A 12,572-nucleotide genomic window follows, 5' to 3' on the forward strand; every position below is an offset into this window, starting at 1 on the left:
GCGTCTTGACTTCACGTAATCATCATGACTATCATCAGCTGGTGTGATGACTATATTCACCGCAGTTCAGTGTCCAGCCCCGGACTTTGCCCAATCTCCTTAGTCTGACTAATGCTAATACATCAAGTTATATTACTGTTGTCGTCACAAGGTGTAATGGGGAAGTCTGAAAGTGCGTCAACAGGCATAAAGTGCAAAATAAGCCTTTTTTACTTCCCAAAGAACTGTAACCGAGAGTGCAAACTGATGGCATCAGTGGTCTGCGAGAGTTCCGCAAGGCTTTGACCACTGAGAAACGCTGAGTTGGCGAGAAACAAACAAGTTAACATGGTTACACGTCTTTCATATACAGTGAACAAGAAATGAACAAGAAATGTTGCTTTCTGTTTATTTTATCTTAATGTAATTTAACTTTATTTGACACACACAACTATTTCAATGTTTCTAAGCATTCCCGTTTCAAGTGATGAGTTTCATCACGACAGAACATAATTCACAATGTTCTTCTATTCATTATTAGATTTCTTCATTATGTCCATGAAGTACTTAGTTATTTTGGGTGCGGAAAAGTTACTGTGCAGTCGGCTCATTTAATTTTAGCCTGCCTTGTAACTTTCCTTGTTGTTTTGTGCGACAGATCATATCTTCTTTGTTTTGGTGACAACTCAGATTGAAGGAATAAAAACCTGAATGCAAGACATACACAATGCAAGTCGTCAAGGCTGCTGCAAGATAGCCGCGTTTTGGAATGGGGAATTCAAAGGGGTGAAAAAAGGAAAAGATCTGAGGGAATGTTGACAGATAATGCCAGTCGGACCCGAGTTTGTCTTCCCCACAGACTGAAACATCCGAACGGGCGGATGTACAAGGTTGTTTGGGAAGTTTTGATGTGCTGCGCGGGAGAGAAAAGCTGTATGTTTTGTCTCTCGGACATCAGAGCCGCCTTAAGTCTTCGCGTGTTTTGGGGCTTTGAGGTAATATCAGAGGCGGCAACACCGCACACATTCTTCAACCAAGGAGAACATAACAAGTAACAGCCAACATTGCAATGAGTTCGGCGTGCTGGTGCACATTGGCCACGGGCAAGTAGACCAGCAGATCGCCACATGCTAAAGTTTGTGCATTAATGTCTAATACGACTGGTTTATCCCAGTGTTCGCTGTGAGTGGCGACCAACGAGAGGCCGACCTCGCAGTCCTGCGTGCGTCTGCTTTTCCTGCAACATTTGCTGCCCTTGAAAAGGTGAGTTTGGCGGCAGAGGAGAAGCTCCTTGGCCTTTCCCCAGCTTGCCAATAAAATTCTATCTCTGGTTTCGCCACATCAAAAGGTTCACTGATTGCTTTTGCAATCCAATCCAACTGTTACAAGTACACAGGGCCAACATTAGAAATAGAAGGATTTTAGGAATGAGATGTTGGTTCTATTATTACGTTCTTCGGGGGAAAAAACCAAAACAAGCTAAAGATTCTTCAACAGTTCCAAGAAGTTGGGCTAACATGCCCTGAATGAGGTCGGAGCCGTTGTGTCTGACAGTTGTGGCCTTTTTTTAGAGCTGAACTGGTTTCTTATGGTTTCTTTTTTAAAGTCAGAATCAACCAGTCGAGAGTGAGAGAGAGATTTTTTTTTAGATTTTTAAAACAACTTTTTTGCCGCTTTCAGTTTCATATTCAGTTTGTTTCTTTCAAAGACTTCTTGTTCAGAGAGATGTGTGTGTGTGTGTGTGTGTGTGTGTGTGTTTGGGTAGTTTGCAGTGCCCCTCTCCATCCCAAAACACTTCATGGAAATCAGTTTAACTTCAAAGCAGGTCAGGGAACAGACAGCGGAGAGCGCCGCGCCAAAACGCTCTCCAGAATATTCCAGTGAGGACAAAATACCACACATATGAGCAAACATCCCCAGACAACAAGCGAAGGAAAAAAGAAAAAAAAGAAAAGAAGAGGCAGCGTTGTTTATTTCTTCCCCTCCCACGGCCGTATTTCAGGCTTCCGTCAAATCGAGTCCTTGTCTTGTGTTTCTTATGATCTGCTCCTCTTTGTTTCAGGCCTCAGTGGCTCTCTTTGTTTGGGGATTCATCCTCGGTACAATGAGGGCTCTTCACCGAGCCCAAAATCCAAGATGCGATTTTAACGTCCATCTTCAGCACAACCAATTGGATTCTGTGAGATATGGACAAAAGCTCGAGTTCTTTCAAAACGGAAGTGACAGCCCGATTGAAATTCGGAAACGTTGCTGGTTTTCATTTTTGTCCGATGTTTTGATCAGTAATGGTGATTTTATTCCTGATGACACTCACTTTTATATGAGGTTTCACAGGTGATTCTGACCCCTGCACCCCCTCCAGTCTACATTTACCTGACAACAAAGGACATAAGAGTCTTCTCAAACACATTCCTATATGTATGTATGAAAAACAAGGCTGTACAGTAAATAGGATTTCGGCACTAGGACGTGAATATGGCAGTAAACTGGAACAACGCTGGGGCGCCTCTTGTTGTTGTCGCAACCAGAACGTGACTACCTGTTCAAACACACACACACACACACACACACACACACACACACTGGTTCGGATAGTGCAAATATATTCCCTGAGTGCTAAATGCGTCGGAGGCGTATGCGAGTGAAATTTCCCCTCCTATGCGATGTGCACGTGGCCGAGCTGTTTGGCCGGCTGGCAGCCCAGTCGGCAGGGAGAAACGACATAATGTGACAAACATGAAAGGAGTGTTCAGGAATGTATTTTTCTTGGAAGGAGCGTAAGATTAGCACATAGCGCTCTCTCTCTCTCTCTCTCTCTCTCTCTCTCTCTCTCTCTCTCTCTCTCTCTCTCTCCTCTCTCTCTCTCTCTCTCTCTCTCTCTCTCTCTCTCTCTCCCTCTCTCTCTCTCTCTCTCTCTCTTTCTCTCTCTCTCTCTCCTCCCTCACAAAGCTGCGGAGTAGAAAAACAATGGGTGGGGGTTAAGTTGGAGAATTTCGAATCCAACGTATTGCCCAATCGTCTCGCTTTCTACGGCTGAGAGAACAAGATGTCCGAGGAATGCAAAACAGGTCAGATGTAAATGCTGTTATGGCAGACGAGCTGCGAGCTCCCACCCAGACAAGCTGCCCAGTCGGGCAACAACAACTGAGAGAAGGCCAGCGGTGATGGTCTTTGGGACGTAGGTCCTGCAGATAAACACTCTGAGTTGGACAGCACTTCTGATTCTGTTAGGTTCATCAAATGCCAACCGAACAGTCGAACGCTTTCAGCTATGCAAAGCAGGGCCTGAATGCATCCCGAAAAGTTTATCAAAGAGTGCAAATGTTGTTTCCCTCTATAGGGTGAACCCTAAAATGTTCACGTGTAACAAGTAAGACCATTGGTAGAGACGTTATCTGAACTTTTGCCCCGTTGTTAAACTGAAATTTTATCAACAGCCAACACTGGCAAAACAGAATAGAAACTGAAACTTGGGAAAGTTACCACAGACTTAAAATAAATGCGGCGATACCTCCAAGAACTGACTGCAGAACTTTCAATTTCGTCTCCCCCTTCGTCTCTCACCATTAATTTGGTGTGGCGGGTCAGCTGAGGAGCTGCTGGGAATTGGTATTACATGCCAATATAGGCACTGAAGAAATGCAGCACATCAATGTCACAGTGAGTTGAATCATTGATCGTGACGGAATGATCAGGTGTTTTTCTCGTTTTAGAAGAAACCTCCACGCTACAGTTCCAACGTCATGAATGAAGGGCAGACCTGGAGTCGCCTCGCTTGAACTCCGTCCCTCAGAGCTGCTCAGGACAACAATTAGTCACAGCGTTGGCCTTGAAGGTGAAATAATGTTGTTTTCAGACACAATCCTCCTGTTTACATGTGACCCGCTGCAACGATTACATGATGTGTCCCAGTTCTCCCCGTTGCCCTCTTCTTTACTGGCTCTAGTATTTCTATTTGTGAGTACAGTGAAGTTATTGTCGCCACTCGTGGCTCATGTTTGTCGGTCAGTCAGGTGAAAGATTTCTGATTGTTCGGCACAACCAAAAGCCAGTGTCTCAGATTTACTGAGTGCACTTATAAAACAGGCCACTCCTCCTTTGATAAACGCTGCCATGAACCGATTTGATGTTGCTAGAGGATAAAAATAACGTGGCTGAAAGTAATTGCTGCCAGTTCACTCAGCTCCGCGTGGCGAAGACGGTAAAACGTGCACTTATTGGAAAGCGGTGACAAGTGTGACACTTTGTTTTTCATTATTGACATCTCCGTGGTCAGAACTGATGCTGTGTTCAAGTGCAGCGCCGGCCTTCCTGAGCGCAAGAATGCTGCTTGAAAACATAGTTCAGATTCTTTATAGCTCACGCTTGTCTCAATGATGCCTGTGACAGTTATGCAGTTGAAGGACAGAGGGGCACTTTTTGTATTGACGGAGAGAGACTGGTGCTGAAACGTGACGCATTGAGAATTCCCTGCGCCAATGTTTGCTAGCGTGCAAATGATGACCGTGAAATGATGACTAGTGTGTTTGAAAAGACAGGTGACACTACTTTAGAACACAAGTAACAAGTTTCCGGCTCAGTGCCACCACATTTAAAATGGTCATAATGTATTTTAAACAGGTGCCTTATCCTGAGATTACCCAATAGAATATTTTGCCCTGTGGTCCTCCCGGCATTCCTCAGGGCTCAGGGTATGGTCAGCTTTACTTTCTTATCATCCCAACTCTACTGGTTATGCAACCTGTGTGAGAAAGTGAAGGGAAAAACACATCTCACAGTGTTTTTTTTAATAACCTTCACTTCTCAGCGCTCACCCTCGCGTGGTCTTCCCTCGGGAGGAAGTGCTATCCTGAGCGCTGACGTCAGGCGTCGTGGGTAAGGAAAACAGACTCGTCGGGGAAGGAGCTCCCATGTAAACAGAGCTGTGGTCACTGTCATTAAGATTAAGGAGACACAAACACAGATCAAGCTCAAGCTTGGAGATTTGATTAAAAAAAAAGAAAAAAATGCATAAATGTATACATATAGATATATCTACATATATATAACGTATAAAGTATTCTGTTGTTGCTAATCAGAAGATTACAGTGTCTGCAGGTACAACTGCAGACAAGTGCAAAAGGCAAATGTCTCGGAGACATTTTGCAAGTTCTTTGTGCAAACTTTATTGTCCGCTCTTAACATTAGCACAAAGTTTGACAGCTGTGGCATGCAGTCTGGTCAAAATGGAGAGAATGAACTAATAATAGTCAGAAAACTAACAGTATGGAGTAGTCACAAGTACGAAGACTGTCCCAAGTCCTTTCAGGAACTGGGTCAGGTGAACAGGAACCTGCCTGGAATCACGTCCCACTTTTGTGTTGGAACATGTATCTCTCTGCCAATTAACTAAGCTCTCAATAGGTCTTTTAAACGCTGCAAAGAGGAGAAAAACACACAATTGCACACACAAGGAAAGTCTGCCTCCCCCACACCCTCCAATCAAAACAAACCAAATGGCGTATCTTGAACGATTTCCTTCACATTCTTAGCTTTGTGTAATTTTTACTGCCTTCCACAAAAAAAGAAGACAAGCCCGTATGTGAGGCTCAAACACACAAACACACAAGGTGAATAAGAGGTAGTGTTGTGAGCAAAAATGACCACCGCTGCTGACCTCATTTAAAGTGAAAGCGTCTTACGTACTTCATCCCAAGTATTTGTTAATATTAGTTTCACCATCTGTAACTTTGGATGCCTTACAATCTTAAATCTTAAGGTTTTTTGTAAGTGTTCAGGTTTTCATGAATGCAAAGCTCACGACTGCTTCACTATATTATGAAGCTGGTCTTCAGTTTCATTTGACAAGTAACAAAAGACTTTTATTGCCACCGCTGCCCTTTGTCCTGCTTTAATGTTACTTTAATGACCCTTACGCAACCAGGCCGAAAATCCATTAAAATGTGAGCCGTGTCTCTGTGCGTGCGTGCGTGTCTGCAGGCATGTCTCTGTGCGTGCGTGTGTGTGTGCGCGCGTCTCGTATCTCAGGTTCTTTCTACCTCGTGGGAGGCAGCGTACGTGACATCGACTCAGCTGTGCAGAGCAATAAAGTCGACCATTTTGTGAAATGCAAACAGCTGGTGGACGGAGCAGAAACTGAGATAAAGAAAGAAAGATAAATACCCCCCAAACTGTCCTATCTCTTTTTAATCATTGCCAATTGATTCACAAGTTGCGACGTGACTCCCAGGCGCGTCGGCTCAAGCTGACTCAAAGCGCAGTTCAGGAAGGCAGAACCTGGCAGGCTGAACGTTATGTTCTGTCGCAAAACCACATTTTCCCTCAAGAGGAAGTACACACACGATCTACCAGTGAAGTTATCGTGAGGTGTTGATGACTGGCTGGATGAAATCTGCTACCACCTCCCTTCCTCTCCCCTCCCCCTACCGTCTTTTGTTTTTCTTTCACTTCTTGTGAGTTGGGGACTTTTAACAGTCACATGGACAGACAACCAAACACTCTGCAAACAGACTCCAGTTTTCTGTTTGATGGAGATAGAAAGTGGCCCTTTGTTGTTTATTTTCCGTGAGATAATCCCTCATATTCTAAAGATGCACTTGTGAGGGCCATATGTTTCTGCAGCAGTCTTTGATACTGAGACATTTACGTCATCACTTTTTTTCTTCTTCTCGTAAACACTCTGCTTTTTATCATTTCCTTTTTTGCACATGAAAATACTCGGAAATTAAACTGGAAGCAAAACAAAAGTCCCTGCCATAGACAGACTTGAAATTTCTCCCTATTTGTTTGCGTTTGCTGAGGGCATATTTGCATCAGTATCAGCCTGCACGACAGTATTTGAACACCATTGGCTATGTATATTTTAAAAACGATTCAGCTGGCCAAATCTTTAGAATACATTGCTTTCTAGGAAAAACAAAACAACACGGACAACCTCACAAATATCAAATAGTCAAAAGAGCTGATGTTGAGTTTCCAGGTGTATTAACGCTTGGCTGCAATCTGGGGCCACTTGGTCCCAAAGTGGGAGCGACTGCTGAGTTCACACGTGTCCAAATAACTTTATTCAACTCTCCTGGTGCAGCCTGGAACAGGGAGCCACGTCCAAATACACCCCTTAATTGTCAGCCAGTTATTGGAATGTTTTTTTCCTTGACAGTTACCTCAGCATCTGCACCTCGGCCCAGATGTAAAAACAAACACGGAGCTCTGCTCCGGCATCTCGTCATGAAAATAGCAGAACCACGGTGCTGCAGCGCCGGCTCGGAAGACTCAGCCGAGCACTTTCTATAAAAACAAGAGCTCAAAATGGATGCCAGATGATTTTCTGCATAGCGCGACATTAGCTGGCCGCGCACGTGACTGCCGTGTTCCCTCTTACACAGAAGTGACATGTCAGGAAGGGGGTGCGGAGGGCGGGGGTGAGATGGGCGAGATGGGCGAGTCTCCCAGGACAAGGTGATTCTTTGGTCGGGGGTTTGCTATCGGCTGACCTCGTCTGTGTTTACGTGTGATGGTTCATATTTGAGCAATTATGTCTACTGACTTCCCAGAATATTCCGGGCCCTGCTTTAATTATCTAAGAACTACAAACGTAATTATTGACACAAGATTTTGTATGCCCGCTGTGCAGAAGAAGAATGGAAGCAACGTCTTTTGGCTTTAATATGAATATTTTGGGAGCCCATTTTGACTTTCAGCGGCCACAAAGAGCAGACACCCACCTGGTGACTGATGACTGAGGGGCTTCGCTGTAAGTTGCCACTTGCCAGTGTTTACAACTTGTAAAAAGTAAAACTAAAAGTTAAATCTTGTCTTTTTCTGACTTTGAATGAATGAATGAATTTAATGGTAAATGGTGAATGGACTCACGCAATCACACACCAATGGGTGGCTGCTGCCATGCAAGGCACTGCAAGCCCCATTGGGAGCAACTTGGGGTTCCGTGTCTTGCCAAACCTTATAATCGTCCTCATTGCTGGATAAGATTAATCCGTAGTCCCAAAGTTCAGCCAAATGAAGGCGTGGTCTGAGATAACGGCGGGACGGTGAGATTACAAAGTGCAGGGGAGTGAGGGACCTGCAGACGTGGAGGAGACGACACATTAACAGTCGTATCGGCGGCGGTGATAAACTCTTACTGTTGGGATTCATGCCTCTGGCAAGTCCCCCCTGGGTTGTCGTCATCAGACTGGTTTGTTTGTCCTTCATACCGCCTTTGAGACACATTATAAAATTGTTCTGCCGGAATGAACTGCACAGCGAGTGTCATTGCTTTGGCTCGGCCAAAAAAAGCTCAGCGTGCGAGTTTCGGTAGCATCCCAGGGTGAGAAAAAAAAACTGTTTATATGTTATATATAGTGTTATGCCTGTGGCCACGATGTCACTTTAACTGCTGCGATGAAAAGTGACGCTACAACCAGACAGATGTTGGCAGAACTTCTAACAGGGAAAATGTGGTCTTTTCTGATTTTATTTTGTGAAATGCCTCAAATATTTGAACAAAATCAGTACACAACTCATTCACCTAGCATAGATGTTCACATTATTTGCTAAACTCTTTTAAATTATAATTACTTTTTTTTACATTTTTACGGAAGCGCATTGCTGCCAACCTAGAAAACAAAACAGAGCTCAGTATCAACATTGTAAGGTGAAATGATCACATTTTTATGTGATAATTTTCATCTTATAATGCGAAACTATCACGAAATAACGCGGTAGTTTCACCTTTTTATGTGATAATTATCACGAAATGACATGACAGTTTCACGTTATAACGTGAAAATCATCACATGAAAAGGTGAAACTATCACGTTATTTCATGATAGACGTTACAACGTGATATTGAGCTCCTTTATGTCTTTACATATGTAAAGGCCAAAAAATGTTGTTATCCTGCAAAACTGTGTGCAGTTTCTCCAGGTCGCATAACTTGTGAAACACCAGCCTGCTTGCTCTGCCTTGGTCAGCACTGTGCGCCGTGCTGTTCTGAGTGTTGCTGTGGGCTGTGGGAGCCCATTGCACAGTTTTGACAACACAACTTTCCCCGTCTCAAACAGCTTATACGCTAGTCTGGCCTTCCTTTATTTTACAATCTCTTCATCCCCTCATGAAGCCCCTGGGCTGCGAGTGAAACAACAACAGGCTGTGATGCAATGACGAGAGGCGTGCACTGTTTTTGTTCGGCTCATCCCTCCGGAGAGCCGGCAGTCACCGAGGTTTGCACGGGAGAGCCCGGTTGTTTTTCAAGAACCAGCGCTGCAGCTTTGCACTGAGGAACTGAGGGAGGATGAAAAAGAAATCTGTCGGCCTTCGTGTCGGATTACGTCAACACGGAGCCACATTGCGAGCTACAGTGTGTCGTGCACTAACTGAATAGTTGCGAATGAGTTTGTTTTTGTTATTCATTCTACTTAAAGACAATAATCTAGAGCTGGGGTGGGCAAACTTTTTGACTGGTGCGCCACAATGGGGGGCAGGTGGGAGGGGGTGCGCGGGGGGGGGGGGCTTGGCAGGAGCAGATGGATGGAGTGTTTTGGTGACCCACCTCATAGGAGAAAATATATATCATGGTAGAAAACCTGCTTTACAGTCAATTGAAAATTAACGAAATCTTTGCGTCTTCGTGTCTCTTTATTGAAATGACTCTTAAAACACTGAAAAAAATGGATGAAATACAGCTATTTTACGACCAGCTATTTTACGATTACTATTAATATAATTTCTCCAAATTCAGCAGGTTGGATTAAAAAGCTTAGGGAGCCACATGTGGGCCCCCGGGCCATAGTTTGCCCATGCCTGATCGAGACCGATTCTTCAACCAGCTGAGGTGGGACACATCCATCCTGGACCGAATCAGGGCTACCTGGTGGGAGACCCAGGAAGTGACCCCTGACCTTTTGACCTTTGTGCTGCTGAGCTGCGAACAGCTGCCCACTGTCTCATCCGCTTTTTTTGTTTTAGGAGCTACATTGTATCTTTTTGTCCGATAACTGAGAACATCAACTGCAGCAGTGGTGTCAGTCTCACATTTTTAAAGGAGTTTTTTTTTTTTAAGATCACAACTTAAAAAGTAAAAAAAAAAAAAAAGCCTTTAAATTTGCTCAATGTTTTATGGAAATGCATTCAATTATTAATCAAAAGGAAAAAGATTTTTTTTCTTTGCCTGACTAGTTGTATGTCTGACGACCCTGATGTGGCATCCGCAGCAAACTTTAACTGCTCGCTACTTTTTTTTGAGAGACCTTCACTGCTTTACTGTGATTCAGTTTTTCTGCTGCCCAACCTCACACTAGCCTGCAGATGAGATGAGTGTTTTCTTTCCCTGCCATGTGCTGAGGCTGCGCCTCCGCCTGACGCGGCCGCAGACTTTTGGAGGGGAAATGTGACTTAGTGGAATCGGGTTCACGACCCCCTTTTGCTGACAGGCTTAAAGGGACGACAGCGACCACAACGTGACACCTCTGGCCTCGGCTCCTCACACTCAGGCTGCAGCTTCAGAGGGAGCCGTGGCGTGTCGAAGGGCAACAAAACATCTCTCTCTCTCTCAGCTGGTGCGGCGGGCATCAACCAACCCCCCCCCCCCCAAACCCCTCTCCCACCACTTCCACATATCTGGGCCTGGCCATCTACATACCTGGCTCTCAGCGCTCAGCCCATTTGTTTTCCATCGGAGGGAAAGCTGAAACCTGTCGGGTTTGTTTTTCTCCTCCTCTTTGGCCGAGCGCCAACTTTTTTTTTCTTTTTTCTAGCCCAGGTGTCAGCGAGCCGAGAGTCGTCTTTCAGAAAAACACGAGGTGGATCTCCGGGTCACGGTGTGGGGTGAGTGTGGGGGGTGCGGAGGGAAGGCCTGTCCGACGAGACGGAGCACTCCTTCTCCCCTGTTTGGGTATTATTATTTTTGTGTTTCTCTTTAAAACCGGTTGGACAGTATGAGAGCCATCAATCACTGAGACGCAAACACATTCTTCTCATGCTTATTTGCCGTGACAAACAAACAAAACAAAAATCCGGGACTTTTTTCTGCTGCAGCAGCAGCAGCAGCAGCAGCCAGGAATATTTGTTTTGATTTTTATGACTCATGTCCCGCACTGGGTCACAGGGGCTGCTGGAGCTCATCTGGCGTCACAACAATGGACAAGTAGCCAGTTTATCGCAGGCAGTGGCGCACTAAGGCAAACAACCAGTCGCACACAAAGACAAAAAAACCAATCACACTACGGCCAATTTTCTCAAGAGTTCTCAATTTGCCCGACTTGCATGAAGAAGCCAGAGAACCCAGAGAGAACCCACGCAGTATTGTATTTTTTGTGTATTTGTGAAACTTATATTTAACTGCCACTTGCCACTTTTTTAAAATTTAAAATTTTCTATTTAGACTTTCTTTACTTTCTTTACTCCTTGCATGCACAATCACGTTGGGGTTTTGCCACGGCAACATTTCATTGTCATGTAACGTGACGTGTGACAAATAAAACCTTTTGAATCTCTGTATATTTGGCCATAGAGTGACTCCAGGCCGGGGCGTCGAACCCGCGACCGTCAGAAATATGCCATCATGATATTCACAGAAGGACATGACAAAGTCACTGGATTAAACGGCACTTTTTGCTGCACGGTGAAGGAAATTCTCTTCACAAATTCCAAAGAACCCGGAAGAGTTGTTCCACATGTTGAACTGGTCCAACGCTTTTTATTTAATAGTGGGCAATTTCTGTTTATTTCTTTGTACTGTGGTTCTGACACGTGAGTCACGGTTACACACCCATAAAAACACAGATGGCTTAGTGTGGCGTGTTGTTTGTCCTCTGCCATGACTCAGACGCAGCTCACGATTCTCATTTACTGTTTTTTGGTCATCCAAGATCTGGCCGTTTCACTCTGACAGAGCCACGCTTTGTACGACCCCATCCAGACAATTAATCCAACCAGCTAATGCACTCGAAAGGCAGCGTTCCATCTGCAGAGCCTGGCTGGATGAGTTCACTGCCAGGGCATTTCGGCCTGCAGTTGGACTTCCCTTAGAATTGTGTCCAGTCAGGTGACATCAGTCATCGTGGGAGTTTTTGCTGGGCCACGAGACTTGGGCGCAACAAAGGCGTACAAAGAGAACAAAAGAACACCACTCGGATATAACACATTCATCATACTTCACTAAATTAATACCGGTTAGTCACTGCTCCTCTGTTTTAGCACCAAGAATATCTTGGCCGCGCTCACTGGCTCTGTGTCCTCCCAGTCTGAGTCTGGTCTGGAGAGAAAACACTCTCAGCGGGAAGCTTTGGGGAAGCAGAAATGGGAAAACACATTCAAGCGCTGATGTTTTGCCTGACATCCATCCACAGGGAACCCCATGGGAAACCCTCCCGCCCCCCCGAGCCTCCTTCTTCTCTCGGCTTCTGCAATGAAAAACGCAGCTGGACAGTCTTAAGGTCACCCAGGCAATTTAATCTGCGGTCCAGGTTGTGTCAACACACAACAAGAGGAGAACAGACAGAAGAAGTTGACATTCTGAGAACTGTTTTGACGCGGGATTTCCATTATTTTCGTAACATTTTTTTACAGTTACAGTCGGTCACAGGAACGGAATT

At 44.9% G+C, this 12,572-nt stretch overlaps 2 long non-coding RNA genes across 3 annotated transcripts; one reads left to right on the top strand and one right to left on the bottom strand.

Moving 5' to 3' along the window:
- Positions 1–1,662: 1,662 nt before the first annotated feature.
- LOC142885914 (uncharacterized) lies at positions 1,663–5,726 on the bottom strand. Of its 2 annotated transcripts, XR_012926348.1 has the most exons (5): positions 5,661–5,726; positions 4,794–4,910; positions 4,620–4,720; positions 2,294–2,352; positions 1,663–2,156 (listed from the first exon to the last, which is right to left on the bottom strand). It is a non-coding gene; the product is annotated as an uncharacterized LOC142885914 (long non-coding RNA). The 2 variants fall into 2 exon arrangements; XR_012926349.1 differs by lacking the exon at positions 4,620–4,720.
- On the top strand, positions 2,919–10,574 carry LOC142885915 (uncharacterized). The gene is made up of 3 exons (XR_012926350.1): positions 2,919–3,814; positions 9,719–9,850; positions 10,533–10,574. It is a non-coding gene; the product is annotated as an uncharacterized LOC142885915 (long non-coding RNA).
- Positions 10,575–12,572: the final 1,998 nt, after the last annotated feature.

This window comes from Nelusetta ayraudi, unplaced genomic scaffold (assembly GCF_046127955.1).
Source record: "Nelusetta ayraudi isolate G7.1 ecotype Tasmania unplaced genomic scaffold, CSIRO-AGI_Nayr_v1 ptg000013l, whole genome shotgun sequence".
Classification (NCBI taxonomy): Eukaryota; Metazoa; Chordata; class Actinopteri; order Tetraodontiformes; family Monacanthidae; genus Nelusetta; species Nelusetta ayraudi.